Source organism: Mauremys reevesii, linkage group 4 (genome assembly GCF_016161935.1).
Source record: "Mauremys reevesii isolate NIE-2019 linkage group 4, ASM1616193v1, whole genome shotgun sequence".
Lineage (NCBI taxonomy): Eukaryota > Metazoa > Chordata > Testudines > Geoemydidae > Mauremys > Mauremys reevesii.
In genome coordinates, this window is record NC_052626.1 from 75,632,065 (window position 1) to 75,652,831 (window position 20,767).

The window sequence follows — 20,767 nt, forward strand, 5'->3', positions numbered from 1 at the left end:
ATACCCTTCTTTAAGCAGGTTCAGTAGACTGGATAGTCTAGATACATCGTCTTTCACCCTGAAAATTTTTCTCCTACAGTTTTTGTTTACTAATGACACCAAAAAAAAGGTCCAGGACAGGGTACAATCACAGCCCTTTAATTGCTGGATGGGATGCTGCTGCCCTGAGAAGCATTTTCCCTTTGGGAATTGTAGGGAGCTAGTTTTCACAGAGCACACAACACTTAATTCTAAGCACCTGATCAAACCTAGGCCTGCCTGATTCCCAAACCCTTCATCTGAAGAAAAAATAATTTTCCATCTGCCAATGATCAGGTTGCTATGCATGTGCATCGTACACCTAAGCTCGGAGATTTCTGACAAGTAGTGTTTGTTAGTTTGCGCCTGCACAGTTACTCCCCTTGTGCTCTTAATTGAGAGTATAAGGGGCAGTGCAGAGTGACACCTCTCCAGTTCCTCTTCTTATCATAAAGCAAATAAGATCCAAAGCAGAGGGGAAGGAGGACAGGTAGTGGAATACAGATAAGGACCACACATCTTGAAGAACCTCCAGTTACAAGTAAGTAACCTCCATTTCTTCTTTGAAAGCTGGTCCCTATGAGTATGTCTACGCTACCCGCCGGATGAGCGGGTAGTGATCGATCTATCGGGGATCGATGTATCGCGTTTCATCTAGACACGATACATCGATCCCCGAACGCGCTCCCCGTTGACTCTGGAACTCCACCAGTGGCGGAAGCAGAGTCAACGGGAGAGTGGCGGCTGTTGATCCTACGCCGCAAGGACACAAAGTAAGTCAATTTAAGTTGATCTAAGATACGTCGACTTCAGCTACACTATTCTCATAGCTGAAGTTGCGTATCTTAGATCGATCCCCGCCCAGTGTAGATCAGGCCTATGTGTATTTCACATATGGATGATAGATAAGCAGTAATTAAAGAGAAGTGGGCTGGGAGGATGCAGTTGGTATAGTGGGATGATGCAGTTGGTATAGATGCTTGTAACACTGCAGTGCCAACAGCTGCATCTGCAGAGGACACTTGAACTAATGTGTAATGCTTCGTGAATGTATGGGTTGTGCTCCAGGTAGCCGACCTACAGATATCCACTATACGTACCTTTCAAACCAATGCTGTTGAGGTTGCTTGTGCCCGAATGAATGGTCTCTCACCCCATCCAGGGGAGGAATATGCACTAATTAGTAACCCAGGATGATGCAGCCAGAGATCCACTTAGAGAGTGTCTGAGCAGATAATGCCTTCCTCGTGACTGTTCCGCTATAGTGATAAATAGCCTTGGTGATTTTCTAATCAGTTTTGTCCTTTGCAGGTAGAATCCCAGAGTTCATCTGACATCCAGAGAGTTAAATTTCCTCTCCTCATTGGAAGAATACTGGTAAGTAGATAGGTTGATTGATGTGAAACTCTGAAATGAATTTAGGGATGAATTGCAGGTGCAGGCAAAATAAAACCTTCTCTTTATGAAAAACAGTGTATTGCAGGTATGCCAGGAGTGTTCCCAATTCACTCATCCTTCTAGCTGATTTGATGGCAACTAAAAAGGTGCCTTCATGGAAGCTGAAACATAGAATATGTGGCCAATGGTTCAAATGGTAGTTTGATAAGTACTTACTGTATGAGGTTGAAGTCCCATTGTGGTGCAGGTTTCACCAGCGCTGGCAAGGTCCTAACTAGGCCCTTCAGGAATCTAATTGTTGCTGGGTGAGTAAAAATGGCGTTTCCCTCTACTGGCAGATGGAAGGCACTGATTGCTACTAGATGGACCTGCAGCGGGCTAATGGAAAACCCTGAAGTTTTCAAGGACAGGAGATAGCCTAATACAGCAGGGATATCTGCAATTTTTGGAATCAGAAGGGTAGCCATGCTAGTCTGGATCTGTAAAAGCAGCAAAGAGTCCTATGGCACCTTATAGACTAACAGACGTATTGGAGCATGAGCTTTCGTGGGTGAATACCCACTTCATCGGATGCATGCAATTTCTGGAGATGACTAATTACATTATCCCCAGGTAGAGAAACACCTCCATTTAGCCAGATAACATTTGCATGTTGGGACTTTCCTACTTTGGTTGAGAATAGACTAAACAGTCTACGAGCACAAACATTCTAGGTCTGATGCCCATCCAAATACCAGGCCATGAGGTGAAGTGGGCCTGGGATGGAATGTCTGATCTTGCCATTCTACTGGGTTAGCATATACAGGGAGGGTTGGATACTGATGTGACGACAGGTTGACATTCACAGAAGGTCCAGAAACCAGAACTGTCTGGGCCAGTTGGGTGCTGTCAGAATGACCCAAGCTTTGTCTCAGTGATTCTTCCATAGAACTTGTGGTAGCAGAAGGATGGGAGGAAACACAGATCTGTCTGTCCAGGATAACAGAATGGCTTCATCCCTGGAACCATGGCCCAGAGCTGCCTTGCAGCAGTAAAGGGTGAACTTCTTGTTCGTTTGGGATACATACAGATCCCAGGAAGGTGTTTCCCACTGTATAAAGATTTTGTTGGGAAGGAACTGTGTATCTCCCACTCATTGTCTGTGGAGAAGTACCTGCTGAAATTGCCCACTAAACAATTCTGTATACTAGGTAGGTATGTAGCCAAGACAGATATGTGGTTGCTGAAGCACCAGTTCAGATAATTAACTACTTCTAAGCAGAGAGAAAGGAATTTTGCTCCATCTTGTTTGTTTATGTAAAAGACCGCTGTCATGTTGTCTGACATTTGGACATGGCAGGACCGAATAAGTGGGAGGAATGTGTTGCAAGCTAGACAAACTACTCTCAGCTCTAGTTGATATCCATCCTGGTCTCCCGAGGATGCCTAGTGGCCTTGTGCATTGTGGCTGTCCATCCAATAAGGGATGCATCTGTGATAATGGTGACACCGGGTGCGAGTGTGATGTGTTCCAGGTTAATCCACCAGGCAAGTGAAGTGATAACCCTAATGGGAATGGTTACTTTGATGTTTATGTGGTCTCTGTCTGGTAAGAAGATGGATCAGAGCAAGACCTGTCGGTAGTGTACGTGAAGACTGGTGAACAGTATTATAGAAGTACATGATGCCATGTGGCCTAATAGGGAAAGGCAAACCGACAGGGGTTGTGATCTGAAAGTGACTTTCTTATAAAATTGTTCATAGTCTGCAATCTTTCTCTAGGGAGGTAGGCCCTTGCTGAGATCAAGTCTAGGGTTGCTCCTATAAACTCTGTCGTGGGAGTCAAAGTGGACTTTTCTTTGTTCACACAGATTCCAAGACTGCCAGAAGATGAAGCAAGAACAAAGTCATGGACTGGACCTCCCTTACTGGAGAGACCTATACAGAGCCTGTCATCCAGATATGGAAAAAGTCTGTGTAGCTATGACATCTCATTTGGGTGGCTGCCATTGAGAAGACCTTCATGAAAACCCTGGATGTTGTTGCTAGCCTGAATGGGAGTACTCTAAATTGGTAGTGTTCTTTTCCTACCAGAAACCTAACAAACTTCCTGTGGGATGGATGATTGTCCACATGAAAATAAGAGTCTATCACATCGAGAGATGTGAACTGCATTTCCTCCTGTAGGGAAGGAATTATTGATGTCAGCGTAACCATTCAGAATTTTGATTTGTGAATAAAAACATTTAATTGCCAAAGGTCAAGAAAGGGTTTCTATCCTCCATTTTTCTTGGGGACTAAGAAATATGGCAAGTAGAACCCCTTCGCTATGTGTTAAGGCGGACCCCTGCCACACAGGGCCAGGTGGGTGCCCCGGAGCTTGTGGGGCTGGGCAGCTGCCCTGGATCCTGGACCCCTGCCATGCAACTGCCCTGGAGTATGCTGGGCTGGGTGGCTGCCCTGGACCCCTGACCCCGTGAGGCCGGCGAGGAGCCCCAGATCCCCACCATGCAGCTGCCCTGGACCCCCACCATGTGGGGCCAGCCAGCTGCCCACCATGGACCCTGAACTCCCAACAAGCGGCTGCCCCAGAGTTTGCGGGGCCTGGTGGGTGCCTCAGAGCTTGCAGGGCTGGGGGGATGCCCCGGATCCACTCTGCCCTGGACCCCCGCCATGTGGCTTCCCCAGAGCTGGCACGGCCAGGTGGGTGCCCCGGAGGTTGCGGTGCTGGGCAGCTGCCCTAAACCCCTGCCACACGGGTCAGCCAGCTCCCAGCCCTGGACCCCCACCATGCGGCTGACCCAGAGTTTGCTCAGTCCAGCGGCAGCCCCGGATCCCCACCATGTGGGGTTGGGCAGCTGCCCTGGAGCTCTTGGGTCGGGTGGCTGCCTAAGACCCTGAACCCCCAACCCTGAACCCCAGACCCCCGCCGCACAGCTGCCCCAGATCCTGTGGGGAAAGGCAGCAGCCCCAGACCCCAAATCCCTGCTGCCCTGGAACCCCGCTGTGCGGTTGCCCCGGAGCGTGCAGGGCTGGGCGGGTGCCCTGGACCCCTGACCCTCAAATGCTGGCCGGGAGCACCGGACCCCCACCATGCAGGGCCGGCCAGCTGCCCACCCTGGACCCCTGCCACACAGCTGCCCCAGAGCTTGCAGGGCCAGGCAGCAGCCCCGGACCTCCACCTCATGGGGCCAGGTGGGTGCCCCGCACCTCTGACCCTGCAGGGCCGGCCAGGAGCCCCACCGCATAGTTGCTCTGGACCCACAACATGCAGGTCAGCCAGCTGCCAACCCCGGAACCCCACCACACAGCTGACCCAGAGCTTGCGGGGCCCAGCAGCAGCCCTGGACCCACACCGTGCAGGACCAGGCAGCTTCCCCGAACTCTGGACCCCACAAGGCCAGCTGGGAGCCCCGGGACCTTGGATCCCCGCTGCCCTGGATCCTGGATCACCGCCATGCAGCTGCCCTGGAGCATGTGAGGCTGGGTGGGTGCCCTGGACCCCCGCCATCTGGGGCCAGCCAGCTGCCCACTCCAGACCTCCACCACGTGGCTGCCCCAGACTTTGTGGGGCCACTAGGACGCCCTGGAGCTTGCAGTGCTGGGCAGCTGCCCCAGAGCATGAGGCTGGATGGGTACCTCGGACCCCAGATCCCCGATGCCCTGGACCCCCGCTGTGCGGCTGCCTCAGAGCTTGCAGTTCTGGGCAGCTGCCCAGGACCCCTGACCCCACAATGCCGTCCAGGAGCCCCAGACCCTGGATGCCTGCTGCCCATGACCCCTGCCATGCAGCTGCCCCAGACCCATGACCCTCGAGGCCAGCCGGGAGCACCAGACATCTGCCGCACAGCGCCCCGGAGTTTGCAGGGCTGGGTGGCAGATGGTTGTGGGGCCAGGCGGCAGCCCTGGAGATTGTGGGGCCAGACAGGGCTGGGTGGGTGCCCCAGACCCCTGACCCTGTAAGGCCAGCCAGGAGCCCTGGAGCCCCGCCATGTGGCTGCCCTGCACCCTCACCATGCAGCTGACCCAGAGCTTGCAGGGACCAGGGGCAACCCCAGACCACCACGGTGCAGGGCCAGGCAGCTGTCCCACACCCTGGACACACACCCCGGTTGGGCTGGCCAAGAGCCCCAGACCTCCGCTGCCCCAGATCCTGTGGGGAAAAGCGGCAGCCCCGGACTCCAGACCCCCACTGTGCGGCTGCCCCTGCGTTTGCTGGGCCGGCCGGCCAGGTGCTCTGGACCCCTGACCCTCGAGGCTGGCAGGGAGCACCAGTCATCCGCCGCACGGTGCCCCGGAGTTTGTGGGGCTGGGTGGCAGCCCCTGGAGATTGTGGGGCCAGGCGGGGCTGGGAGGGTGCCCCAGACCCCTGACCCCATAAGGCTGGCTGGGAGCCCTGGACCCCCACCACGTGGCTGCCCTGCACCCCCACCGTACGGCTGACCCAGAGCTTGCAGGGACCAAGGGCAGCCCTGGACTGCCACGGTGCAGGGCCAGGCAGCTGCCCCAGACCCTGGACACCCCCCACCCTCCCCGCATTGGGCTGGCCAGATCCCCGCTGCCCCAGATCCTGCGGGGAAAGGCAGCAGCCCCAGACTCTGGATCCCCGCTTCCCTGGACCCCCGCCATGCGGCTGCCCCGGAGCTTGTGGGGCTGGGCGGGTGCCCCAGACCCCTGACCCTCAAGGCTGTCCCCCCGCTCTCCCCACTACAGCAGGGTCGGGCTGTAACCCTAGACCCCCACCATGCAGGGTCGGGCAGCTGCCCCGGACCCTGGACCTCTAACCTTGCAAGGTCGTCCGGGAGCACTAGACCCCCACCATGTGGCTGCCCTGCACCCCTACTGTGTGGGTCAGCCAGCTGCGCGCCCCAGACCCCTGCCATGCGGCTGCACCAGAGTTTGCGGGCTTGGGTGGCAGTCCTGGACCCCTGCCATGCAGGGCCAAGTGGGTGCCCCAGACCCCTGACCCCACAGGGATGGCCAGATCCCTAGCCCCATGCCGCGTGGCTGCCCTGGACCTCCGCCGTGCAGGTCAGCCGGCTGCTCGCCCCGGATCCTCGCCACACAGCTGTCTCAGATCCTGTGGGGCTAGGCATCAGCCCCGGCCACCCAAACCCCCAGGGCTGGACTGCAGCGCCTGTCCCCCATCCCCACGGGGTCGGGCTGTAACCCTGGACCCCCACTGTGCAGGGTCGGGCAGCTGTCCCGGACCCCTAACTACGCATGGTCTGCCGGGAGCCTTAGACACCCACCATGTGGCCTGTCCCAGACCCCTGCCACGCAGCTAACACAGAGCTAACTGGGCCGGCGGCAGCCCCTGACCATCACCATGCAGGGCCAGCTGGCTGCTCACCCTGGACCCCCACCATGCAGCTGACCCAGAGCTTGCGGGACCCAGCAGCAGCCCCAGACCTCCACCATGCGGGGTCGGGCAGCTGTCCTGGAGCTCCTGTGGCTGGGCAGCTGCCCTGGACCCCCAATCGTGGGGGGCCAGCTAGGAGCCCCAGACCCCCACTGCACAGCTGCTCCGGATCCTGTAGGGCCAGGTAGCAGCCTCGGACCCCCAACCCCATGGGGCCAGGCTGCAGCCCTGGACCCCTGACCCTGCGGGAGCAGCTGGCAGCCTCAACCCCGGACCCCTGCCATGCGGAGCAGGCCCAGCGGCTCTGACCCTGATCCCACTGTGCTGGGCAGTGGGGTAGCCCAGATCCCACAGTGCCAGGTAGCCAGGAACCCAGATCCTGCCACGTGGGCCGGCCTTTAGTACAGAGCTGAGCTGGGCCGCAGCTGTGTGCTAATTGGGACACATGCAGCCCGCAGCCTGCTGGTTGAGAACCGCTGTTCTAGATGCAGTGTCAGCTGCATCCACTGCCTTCCTCAAGAGGGCCAAGAATTGGGCACTATCCTCTTGAGGGGGATAATCTTCTGGTAATTGTTGAAATCATATTTTGCTAACAAAGCTTGATAGTTAGTAATACAGAAGTGAAGACCTGTAGAAGAAAACACCTTCCCCCCCTGGAAGCCTATCTCACCACCCAGAATTTAGTGAATTTAGTGATAACTGGTCACCTATGCCACAGATTACGAAATATGCAGGTTACTTCCAGTCCTAAGGGACAAGCCACATACCTCAGATCAGTTTGTATTTTAGATCTCACACCAACGACAACGCCTATAGCCCACCCTGTCATAAACTAACTAAAGGTTTATTAATTAGGAAAATGAAATGAGAGAGTTATTTATAGGTTAAAACAAGCAAGCATACACATAAAAATAAGTTACCATCTATGATTCCTAAAGACAACAGAGATGTAGTAATCTGTCCCTTCAAAATATCTTTCAGGGAAGATGCAGGGGTAATCCCTGGGGTCTGTGCCTTAGTTTTGTCTCTCTGGGCCTGTAAGAGTTCAAACAGCTAAGAGATGACAATTTTTCTTGGGACCCTGTTTTATCTTTTACATTTAGCCTTCCAGTCCATGAGAAGAGCTCCCTTGAATGTAGTATTTCCAAGGTGTGATAGGGCCATTCACCAATCCTTTGAATTGTGATGTTCCTTAATGATTCCTAACATTCTGTTGCTTTTTTGACTGCCGCTGCACACTGAGTAGATGTTTTCAGGGTATGATCCACGATGATGCCAAGATCTCTTTCTTCAGTGGTAACTGCTAATTTAGACCCCATCATTTTATATGTATAGTTGGGATTATGTTTTCCAGTGTACATTACTTTGCACTTATCAACACTGAATTTCATCTGCCATTTTGGGGCCCAGTCACCCAGTTCTTTGAGACCTCTTTGTAACTCTTCACAGTCAACTTTGGTTTTAACTAGATCAAGTAATTTTGTATTGTCTGCAAATTTTGCCACCTCACTCTCAGAACCCCCCTTTTCCAGATCATTTATGAATATGTTGAACAGCACTGGCCCCAGTATAGATCCTTGCGGTATCCTGCTATTTATCTCTCTCCACTGTGAAAACTGACCATTTATTCCTTCCTTTTATGTCCTATTTTTAACCAGTTACTGATCCATGAGAGGATCTTCCTTTTTATCCTATGACTGCCTACTTTGCTTAAGAGCCACTGGTGTGGTACCTTGTTAAAGGCTCTCTGTAAGTCCAAGTACACTATATGAATTGGATCACTCTTATCCACATGCTTGTTGACCCCCTCAAAAATTGTAATAGATTGGTGAGGCATGATTTCCATTTGCAAAAGCCATATTGGCTCTTCTCCAAAATATCATGTTAATCTATGTGTCTGATAATTCCAGGGGTGGGCAAACAATTTGGCCTGAGGGCCACATCTGGGTATGGAAATTGCATGGCGGGCTCACAATGCTCACAAAATTGGGAGTTGGGGTGTTGGAGGGTGCTCCGGGCTGGGACCGAAGGGTTCAGAGGGCAGGAGGGGGATCAATGCTGGGACAGGGGGTTGGGGCACGAGAGGGGATCAGGGGTGCAGGCTCCAAGCGGCGCTTACCTCAAGGAGCTCCCAGAAGCAGTGGCATGTCCCTTCTCCAGCATCTATGCAGAGGCGTGACCAGGCAGCTCTGCGTGCTTCCCCATCTGCAGATGCCGGCCCTGCAGCTCCCATTGGTTGCGTTTCCTGGCCAAAGGGAGCTGTGGGGGCAGCGGTGGGGGCAGCATGCGGAGCCCCCTAGTTGCCCCTACCCGTAGGTGCTGGAGGGGCCACATGCTGCTGCTTCCAGGAGCTGTGTAGAGAAGGGCAAGCCCCCGACCCTGCTCCCCAGCTGGAGCACCAGAGCGGGGTAAGCCCCAAACCCCGCTCCCTGGTGGGGGCTCGAGGGCCGCATTAAAACATCTGGAAGGCCAGATGCGGCCCTTGGGCTGTAGTTTGCCCACCTCTGGATAATTCTGTTCTTTACTAAAGTTTCAACCAATTTGCCTGAAGTTAAGTTTACTGGCCTGTAATTGCCAGGATCACCTCTGGTGCCTTTTTTAAACATTGGTGTTGAATTAGCTATCCTTTGGTGTTAGGCTGATTTAAGCGATAGGGTGTCCACCCCACACAAGGCCTGAAAGGGTTAAGGTCGCTAACTGGGCCAATTAATTGCTTATGCTGCACCTGGAGGAGGAGCCAGGGAGCAACGAGGACTAATTAGAGATGGTGCTTAGCTGGACAGGTATAGGAGGGGCCTGTATAAAGCCCAGTAGCAGAGAGTAGAAGGGCCATGAAGCAGGAGCAGCTGAATCCCAAGAAAGCAAGACTGAGAGTAACAGACTGCAACTGCAGGAAGGGGTGTCAGCCAGGCAGAGTTAATCTCCTGGTGCCAGAAGGAGGCGTTCCAGCAAGGAGTAGAGCACCCTGTGACAATTATATACCACAGTTAATAGTTCTGCAATTTCAAAGCTGAGTTCCTTCAAAACTCAACAACATATGCAGGAAACAGATTAAGCACTTTGGTCCTGCAACTAAGTAATGGGTATTATGTCTTTTTAACAATTGCTCATCTACCCGTACTATACCTAAATTATGGGAACAGATTTTATGGGGGAAACCAGTGTTTCTCAAATTGGGGGCTCCTACCCAAAAGCAGGCTTTGGGGGGTCACAAGGTTATTGTACAGGGGTCGTGGTAGTGCCACCTTCTGCGCTGACTTCGGAGCTTGGTGGCTGGAGAGGAGCGGATGCTGACTGGCTGCCCAGCTCTGATGGCAGCACCGCAGCCAGCACAGTGCAGAAGCAAGGGTGGCAATACCATACCATGCCACCCTTATTTCTGCAGTGCTATTGGCAGTGGCACTGCCTTCACAGCTGGACTCCCAGCCAGCAGCCACAGAGCTTCCTGCAGCTGGGGAAAGTTCCTGGAGGTGGGTCTGACCTGGCCCTGGCGGAAGCCCCTGCAGGGGAAGAGGAAATCCCATCCCTCATCAGCCTGACCAGGAACAACAGCTGGAGCCCAGTGTATGGTAGGTGCCCTCGGCCAGGGCGCCCCCAGCCCTGCCCCTCCCCGGCTCTGGGCCCAGTGCCCCAACACTTGGGGGTAAAGGGGTCTTGGGCTGGCTGGGGGGGGAGGGGAGAAGGTGACCACGGAAACACTCCCCACCCCCTGACCACAGTATCCTGGGTGGTCACCCACATTGCCCACCCATAAAGCCAGCCCTGCCCCTCCCAAAACTGAGGACCCCGCTTTTTCATGCCACCCTCACTTCTGTGCTGCTGCTGCTGGCGGTGGTACTGCCTTCAGAGCTGGGCTCCCAGCCAGCAGCCACTGCTCTCCAGTCACCCAGCTCTGAAGGCAGCGCCACCGCCAACAATAGCACAGAAGTGAGGGTGGCAATACTGTGACTCCCTACAATAGCCTTGCGCTCTCTCTCCCACAATCCGCTTTTTGGGCTGGGACCCCCATGGTTCCGACACTGTGAAATTTCACATTTAAGTATCTGAAACATTGAAATTTATGATTTTTAAAATCCTATGACTGAAATTGACCAGAATTTGGTAGGCCCCTAGATATGACGCATGACTACCAACTAGTGCAGCTCATGTGATCTCTTCTGGAGAACAGATGTTTTTACTTAGAATTGTGCCAGAAATGGAGCCGCTGGAGACTACAATGAAATGGCTTCTCACAGTGCAGTGTGCTAGAATCAACCCTCAACATATATACCAATGACCAGCCCAAGTAGAGCAACACGAGGAGTTTCATATATGCCTATGATCTATGCATCACATCACAGGTGAAGGACTTTGCCACTGTTGAGAACAGACTGTCATGTGCATTGAGCCACTTCTCAGCTTATTATAATAAGAACCGGGTTTGCGCCAACCAGACCAAGATAGAGGTGACAGCTTTTTACCTATGCCATTGAGAAGCCAAGCAGAATCTAAACATCACCTGGGATGGAATCCCACTGGCTAATCACCCAAACCCTGTCTACATGGTGGTGACATTGGACAGAACTTTCCTTCAAAGCACATGTAGAAAAGATGGAAGGGAAAGTTAGTGCCTGCAACAACATCCTCTGAAAGTTGGTCACCTCAAAGTGGGGAGCTAACCCAGCTACTTTGCGAACCACTGCTATTACCATGTGCTACTCTACAGCAGAGTATACATGTCCACTGTGTGAACAATCTATCTATGCCAGGAGTGGCCAACCTGAGCCTGAGAAGGAGCCAAAATTTATCAGTGTACATTGCCAAAGAGCTACAGTACTACATCAGCAGTCCCCCATCAGCTCCCCCACCCCCAGCACCTCCCGCTCACCCGATCAGCCCTCTCCCTCGCAGCTACCAATCAGTTGTTTCACAATCAGTTGTTTCATGACATGCAGGAGGCTCGGGGGTGGGTGGGAGTGAAAGCACAGCAGGCTCAGGGGAGAAGGCGGGAAGTGGTGGAGTGGGGGCAGGGCCTGTGGCCAAGCCAAGGGTTGAGCATTGAGCACCCCCAGCACATTGGAAAGCTGGTGCCTATAGCTCCAGCCCCAGAGTCGATGCCAATACAATGATCCGCATATTAACTTCTGAAGAGCCGCATGTCGCTCTGGAGTCACAGGTTGGCCACCCCTGGTCTATGCTAAGAAACTAGACCTGGTTCTAAATGACAGTTGTCATGTATAATGGAATTCTAAAGCCAACACTGAAGGAGAGCCTGTACTTACTGGCTGGCAATGCACCACCTGATACCAGGAGGAAGGTAGCAAGCCAAAGGGAAAGATCATGGCAGATGGAAGACCGAAGTCATCCACTATATGGTTACACAGGAGTAACAGAACACCTTAAATCACAAAAGAGTTTTATAACTAGTGTTGTGCCTTTGGAGACAACAGTTGGCAAGGCACAACTGAGGTTATGGAATAAAAGACTAATGCAGTCGGATGCACAAATAGATCTGAAACCCCAGGAGGACCTTCCCAAAGGGGCCAATAAACACTGGTCAATGTGGCACTGCCTGAACCGCCTGTGTATGCAAACTGGTGGATCAAAGACTAACCTGATCAAATAGGGCTACTCTAATGACAGGAATGTATGTGAGTGCAGTGAATTGCAAACCATGGAGCACCTGCTCATTTGCTGACTCCTTGGGGAGACCTGTACGAAAGAGGACCTTGCTGCAGTGACAGGAAGAGCCATTGCTTGTGCATAGTTCTGAAAAAAAAACCTCTAGTTTGTGACAAGGACACGAGAAGAAGACTGTGGTGGGTTTCTTTGGTATTTTTCTTCCTTAAATATGTTACATTTAATTATATTATGATTGCTATTACTGAGCGGTTCAGCTATATTCACCTCTTGGACGAGATCCTGTGCTTCATTTAGGACTAACTCAAGAATTCCCCCTCCCATTATGGGTTCTATGACTAGCTGCTCCATGGAGTAGTCACATTCATGATGTCTAGACATTTTATTTCTGCATCCCATCATGAGGAATCATGTACCCAATCAATATGCGAATGGCTGAAATCCCCCACTATTATTGGGTTTTTCTCGTTTTGTAGCCTCTCTAATCTCCCTGGGCATTTCACAGTGATTATCAGCATCTTGGTCAGGTGTTTGGTAGTACAGTCAAACTTCATAATGCGATCATAAGTTGGCTCCCATTTAAGGCCGTAATACTGTTCGTGTTTTGCCTGAATACTTTAATGATATTTATAAATAAACCACATTCTTCTGGTCTTATAGATTAAAGTGACTCGTGGCCACGGCAGGCCCACTGCACTTAGTTCTTGGGTTGTACATGTGTATGGTGTTTGCGTATGAACTTGTTATTTCCTATATTTTTAAAACTATTTTACCGTTATAGATACGCCAGTTCGTAAACACAAGTCGTTTTCTGCCCAAGAGAAATTGTACGCCCTGGATCAACTAAAGAAGGGCAAACAACAAACTCAGCTTGCTAGAGATCTAGGAATTAGTGAGTCCACTCTGCAAAGGTGGAAAAAAGAAGAAAAGCTCCATAGCCTACCCTGCATTCTTGAAGAGGAAACTGGTTTACAGCGTAAAAAGGTCAAGTTTGCTAATGATGAAGGCCTAGATTCAGCCTCGTATCAATGGTTTGTCCAGGCTCGCTCAGAAGGAGTTCCCATTTCTGGCCCTATTCTGAAAGCTCAAGCAGAGAAATTTGATCTCCTTATCAATGGAAATGAATCCAAATTTAAGGCGAGTAACGCCTGGGTGGACAGATTCAAGAAAAGGCACACTATAAGCCAAGTTCTTGTGTCTGGGGAAATCCGCTCAGCTAATAAAGAGGCTGCTGATTCCTACCCAATTGAGCTTAAAAAGTTGCTGGAGGAAGGCTGCTACACAGCCAATCAAGTTTACAACTGCGACGAGACTGGTTTATGCTTTAAAATGTTACCCGATCGCACCCTCTGAACCAGGACTGATAGTCACAAACGAGAAGGCTTTAAGCAGAGGAAGGACCAAGTCACTCTCTTGTTTTGCGTCAAAGTCAGACCTCTGATGATCGGAAAAGCAAGGTCTCCCAGATGTTTTCATGATGTTAATATAAAGGCCCTTCCCTTTGAATATACCAAAGCAAGAATGCCTGGATGAATAGCTCCATATTTAAAGACTGGTTCCATAAAACTTTTGTGCCAGCCATTCGGGCTCATTTGCGAAAACTCAAGCAGGAGGAAAAAGCTCTCCTCCTGCTGGATAACTGCTCTGCCCATCCCCCAGCAGAAAATCTTGTCAGTCATGACAGCGAGATTAAAGTCTCCTATCTCCCAAAGAACACTGCATCAGAAATCCAGCCACTGGACCAAGGCATCATATTGGTATTTAAGCAAAACTATCGTCACGAAATGATCAAGCGGATGGTAGCGGATAACAACTCCTCCGTTGACACATCACTGGCATCATTCAACTTGAAAGAAGTCTGTCACCTCGGCAGGAAGCCTGGGATGCTATCTCTGCAAGTTGCATTGAACGATGCTGGATCAAGGGTCTTGGTCCAGCTTTTCCGTCATCTACACACAATGATGGTAACAACGACGAGCCTGAATTTACAAGATTCATTGAAGACGACGTATATTTAGCCAAAGAAGAACTCAGAGAACATGAGCACAGTCATCATGATATCCTTAACTGGTTTTCAGCAGATGACATCTGCCCCATATATGAACACATCTCAGATGACAAAATTGTTGCAAATGTCAGCGGGAAGAATGAAGCTGCATCACCAGAGCCCGAAACCAGTGGCGCAAATGACGACGACAACGGCATCTCAACTCCCCCACCAAAAGTGTCTGAGGCAGTAAAGCACCTAGAAGGCAGTTTGAGGTGGCTGGAAACTGAAGACGTGGACAGCGTCAAAATCCTCCAACTCAGAAGCATACTTGACTTTGCTAGAAGCCAACAGTCCGCGGCAAATAAGCAGACCACACTAGATAGCTTTTTTAAGAAGTGATGAAATTTAAAATTATGGAGTCATGCAACCAGATTGACTTTGCACTCTGTGCAATGATTAGTATAGTCAGTTTCACGTTTCTTTCATGTATATGTAATTAAATTACTACTTTTGTGTTTAAAACACACTGGGATAACCATTGTTTTCTTTACGAGACTTAAACTGACCGGCTTGAAATGGTAAATTTTCGTAACCTCGCTATAAAGCGACACCGCATTTATTGTGATCGAATTTTTTGGACCCCAATTATCACGTTATAGAGGGGTTTCACCATATATTCCTATTGCTATACTCTTACTATTCAAGCACAGAAATTCTATCCATGGAGATTCTGTGGTACAGTTTGGTTCATTTAACATTTTTACTATATTTGACATTGTTTTCTTTCACATACAGTGCAATACCCGCACCAGCACAACCTAGTCTGTCATTCCTATGTATTTTGTATCCTGGTATTATCGTGTTCCACTGATTATCATTGTTCTGTCAGGGGACTGGTTGTAGGCGGTCAGGCCTAGTGCTCAGAGCAGGAGTCAGGCCTAATGGTTAGAGTCTGAATATCAGAACCAAAGGTTGAGAAAGTTGGAGTCGGGAATCAGAGCCGAGGGTCAGAACCGGATTACCAGGAACCAGGGAAGGCAGGAGCAGGGTTGGTTCTGAGGCAGGAGCAAGGCTAGGACAGGACTAGAACAAGAGTGGGTGCAGGGCTGGATCAGAACTGGAGCTGAGGAGGAGTAAAGCAGGAGCAGGGCTTGGCAAGAGACAGCAGGGAGGCAGAGAGTCCGTGGGCATGTGCATTGAGCAGTCAGCCAGCTACTGCTGCTGCTGAGCTTAAGAAGTGACCTGCTGGCTTCCTCAGCCAAATCAGGCAAGGTGGTCCATCAGGCAGCCTAGCTGACTCACTAGGATGTCAGGAGTCCTGAGCAGGTGCAGCTGTAGGGCCTTACTCCTGACATGTTCCACCAAGTTTCTGTAATGCCTATTATAGCAATATCCTCATTTCACAGCAGGCCCTCAAGTTCACCCATCTTAGTATTTAGACTCCTAGCATTTGTATACAAGCACTTAGTTCAAATTTGTCCATATTTAGTTGTCTGCTTTCGTGTGATGTAATTGAATGGGACTTTTTTATTTGACTGTTTCTCTTCAGTTCCTACCTCTAATTTGTCGACTTCTATCGCTTCCTCTTTACTAGGATATAGAGCATCCCCTTTTTAATAAATCTTCCCCTAACTGATGTCTCTGTCCAAGCCATCTAAAAAACAGCAGCAGAACAAATAAAAGTCCTCAGTAACATCCCAAGTGAGCTGGTTGCACATCTCCTTAAAGGACACAATAATTCTTGCACTAAATGACTTTGCACTAAATGCATCTTTTCATTTATATATTACTCAAACACTTCTTCCATGAAGTCTTCCAACAATAACTCATCCAGGAAAGAAAGTCATCACAGTGTGAGTGGACTTTTTAAAGGATCAGCTAGTGCACAAGGTTTCCAAACTGTATTGTCTGTCCACTTTAATATATAAACTCACTGGAGCTGAGAGCATCTTTTCCACTCTTTCAGCACAGTGCAGAACATACCAATGATGGTGATGCTCAGTAGATAATAAATATTATTTAACTATTTCTCTTCTGGTAAGGCCCACAAAGAGAGAAGAAATTCAAGTAATGAGAGAGAAAAATAAAAATAATGTAATAGAAGAATCTCAAGATGTGCCCATAACAAACCTACATATTCATATATTATTTTAACTATTTTCTTTCCTACTGCCCTCCTCCACATAGCAATCCCCATTGCTTGCTGCTCCCATTCTTTGTCACCTGTCCAAAATTAGATTATAAACTCCTCAGGGCACAGGATGTGTTCTATTTGTTCTGCTGAGTGCCCAGTACATTCTTAGTGTTATTGAATTAATCAGGAACTGAAATCCAGAAGCACTAATTTCCAGATTGTAGAACTGACCAACAGTGGTTCCTATTAGCAATTCATATTAAGGGTGCTAGTTGATATGTCAGAATATTGTTCAAGCATTTTCCTTCTCTCTGATGCTGTGCAATTCTTGTCATACTTTTGAACTTATTGATTCCATTTCTAAACTCTTCTTCAGTAGTTTAACTCAAGTGTAGAAAGAACATATGTATCCAGGTCTCTATTACCTGGGGTAGGTAGAGTGGGTGTTTAGATGTTTGTCTCTTCTTTTTTGTGCATTCAACAATTCTTTTTCCAAGTAAACTGAGACCCTTCCTCCTACACATTAACTCCTTTTTCCTGTTTAAAAAATGGGTTTCCTTGTTATCTTTGCACTGCCTATTAGACTCAGGCCTGTATAATTTAGGGATTGTACTTAGACTGATGGTTATTGTCTTTTTATGTGTTACAAATTCTGATACAAATATGAGAATGCTTGCAGTCCCAAGAGAGCTCACAGTCCAGAACTACATTTGCAATAGAAAGTCAACATATTAGGAAATATTTCTCTTTTCAGTTTTATCTTGAGAATCCAATTTTTCCCAGGCAACTAACAGATTCAACAAATGAACACATTATGTTTTCTCTTGCAATTCATGGATGCATGTGAAACATATATAAAAAGAGAAAAAAATACCTAAAATGAGACAAAACTGTCCAAAACTTGTGAGGTGCTGGGTACTGTCAGCTCTCATTGCAGTCAGTTACAGTTAAGGGTGCTCAATACCTTGCAGGATCAGACCCTTAAAATGTAAGAAAATGATACTTAAAAGTCCACTGCATACTAATGTATTATACACACCAACTTTATTCCTTCCTTTGTATATAGTAGACATGGATCCAGGCCAGATGACAGGTCCCAATCCCCTTAAAAAATGGGGAAGTTCATATCTAGATCTGACCTTTGCAGTTTGGGCCAATAACTAACATCAATAAAATGAATGTGTAATATCTGGATATTTTTCCATTCTTTTTTCCCCTCAGGGGAAATGCCTCATAGTCAGAAATAAAGTCCCAGAATTGCTGCAATAGCTTCATGTTCTCTAAAATACAGTTTCTCCCTTCACATATTTTCCACACTACAGTCCCAATTTCTCCTCTCCACACTAAAAATACTTTCTAACTCTATAGTACAACAATCCTCCTGTGAGTTACAAGCATTAGATCCAATAATCTGATTGATTTCTTGGGGTTTGTGTTTTCATTTTGACACAGAGCAGGGGTTCTCAAACTGGGGGTCGGGACCCCTCAGGGGGTCACGAGGTTATTACATGGGGGGTCGCAAGCTGTCAGTCTCCGACTCAAACCCCGCTTTGCCTCCAGCATTTATAATGGTGTTAAATATATAAAAAATGTTTTTCATTTATAAGGGGGGGTCACACTCAGAGGCTCGCTATGTGAAAGGGATCACCAGTATAAGAGTTTGCGAACCACTGACATAGAGCTACAAAAAAGGTGGACATGTGTACAGTGATGCACAGGTAAGCAGTGCCGGAAAGCCACGTGAGTGAGCAGTGTCAAAGGACTGTCCAGCAATACACACAGAAGAGACATAAGTGCACTGGGAAGTGCATGAGAGACAATGCATTGATGGGCAGTAATGCAGGAATAGGCAGTGAACTCATTAGGATTATACCCAGTGAACATCAAACAACCCCCTGAAGTTCCTGGGGCTGCTGCTTGTAACCAGCTCCACCATTCTCTATCGCCCTAGTGTCTCTGGGGCAACAGTTCAGGCCAAACCTAATATTCACTATTATCCCAAATCCCGAGGGCCATTGTCCAGACCAAGCCCCACATTCTCCATTACCCTGAGGCCAGACGAAGGCCCATATTTCCTTACAAACAGCAGCTTACTGTTTTGAATATAACCCTCACTCTTGTTACCACCGGCAGCACCCACTTTTGTGGCGCTGACGTTTGAATGGCGCCTGTTGACAAGGACACATTGCACACAGGTTAAAAAAAATCCATTATTACTACAAAATGTGTTTATTAGCAGGGTAAAAGTTACAAAGAAAGGCTGCGAACAGCACCAGTGTTTTCACCCTCCCCCCAGACAGGCAGACATTACAGAGAAAGAGAAGCCCCACTAGACAGCAGGAACAGTCAATCACTTCACCAACAGATACAGCAAAAAGACACAGAAAGCAGGTGAGCGGGCACCACAGCGCAGCTAACCTAACCGAATCCTCCTAGCAAACGTGACAAAAGCCAAAGCAAAACCACAACTGACCTGAGTGCATGTAAAGCAAGCTAGGAATACTGTACCAGGCCTGCTGCAGCAATGCCGAGGTTCTGCCTAGAAGAGAGAGAAAATAAAATAAAAAAACATAATAAACAGCAAGAGAGATCCCCAGTCAGCAGAGATTTTAACAGCCGCATGACAGCCAGCCAGCATTTTGCCAGCAAGGCAACAACCGGCCGGATGATGGCATTTACAGCAACACAGGAGAGCGAGAGAGATCTAAAAAGCTCTTTTCCCTTGTTCAGAATTTCCACTGTGACTTGATCAATTGCATCCTTTCCTTGTTCACGTCTAACTGGCACAAACGATCCCACATTTGTGCTGTTTACTACATTTGGATAGGGGAAATGAGGCTTTTGCCAGAGAGAAAGACCCCCATTACCTCCCTACAATCGGCCATTACAGGAAGAAGCAAAGGACAGTTTTACGACAGCTCCCAGCATTCTTACTGCCTACAACTCCCATACTGCACACGCTCAACTCCACTGTTAACCCTTTTGTTACACTCAGACAACTTTGTGCCACCAAAGCTACAGTCTATTTCCTATACTTTCCTCCTCTACCACAATGTATAAACAGTAGCTAACATATGGTACAATAACAACAGACATTATGTTAGCTTTCTCCACTCCAACACATACACATAACAGGACTCCTTGATCATTTTAGTGGAAAAGGCTATTTTAAAATTCTTCAGAACAGTAACAGATCTGCAAATGCAGTCACCAAATGTTTATTATGAATTGCACATTCAAGTTCAGTCTTTTTCTAACTAGCTAATTTTCTTGCAGATTTCTACATTTCTGCAGTACAGAGTTGCTGGTCACTATTATTATTTATTTTGCCTTTTCTCTGTAACTTAGGAAAAGCAGATGAAAGATCTCCTCCTACCTAAATGCATTTTTCTAAATTTCAAAAGACAAATTCTAATAGACACATTAACAGAAAAAATCCTTACAACCCAAAAAGCCTTTTGTGACAAAGCTAGCAAGACATACTATATTTTTCCGCAATGAAACTGATGGAGAACTCAGTCATACTGTCATGTTTCTTTCTGTCTTTTTCTCTGTCTATATATATTACATATATGCATTCAAGATATGTATCACTAACACTTGTAGCAGTTGTTCCGCTTCTTCTGTTTTAAAATGAGCAACAAACTATGTGTATACAAATCATCTATTGAAAATTGAAAAATAAACCACAACACTAGAATCAGTTAATAAATAACTAATTTAAGGGGGGGGATGTTCATTCATGTAATAGATCCTTACAACAAGAATTCCTGAATTTTAATTAAAATAAGATTTTTTTTAAAAATCCCTGTTTACTTTCTATAAATATAGCTTATTTGAAATATTTTTTAAAAAGAACATTGTACAGCAAATGCAAGTCAAATGGTTCTAATTTGTAGTGCTACAAACTGTAACATGCTCAGACGTGTAACTGCCTGACAGACTACACAGAAATCTGGTTTATGGTTCAACATCTGAAACAAATGCAAATATCTAAAAGCATTCTGCTATTTCTCCAAAATTAAAATACCAGGTAAAACATACTGACTGCCAGATTTTTGCATACAAACACTTCACTTTCAAAAATAAATCACTACAAATTTATTATTTATTTTAAACCATAAACAATACAGATGAAAGAAGCATATGGACGTTTTCTTTTCTTTTCTTTTCTTTTTTTTTAAAAACCATCAATAACAAACACACATGTACTCTCTTAAAAAGTTTGATTTCAAATATCTTCTTTCAAACCTAAATCAGTGTATCA

General features: G+C 48.2%; 1 long non-coding RNA gene across 1 annotated transcript in view; it reads left to right on the forward strand.

The window, feature by feature from the left end:
- LOC120404381 overlaps positions 1 to 3,648 on the forward strand; it is a 28,890-nt gene extending 25,242 nt beyond the window's left edge. Inside the window, exons 2-3 of the long non-coding RNA XR_005597968.1 lie at positions 1,330 to 1,395; positions 3,267 to 3,648. This is a non-coding gene — a long non-coding RNA (uncharacterized LOC120404381). The remainder of the gene's footprint in view (positions 1 to 1,329; positions 1,396 to 3,266) is intronic.
- Positions 3,649 to 20,767: the final 17,119 nt, after the last annotated feature.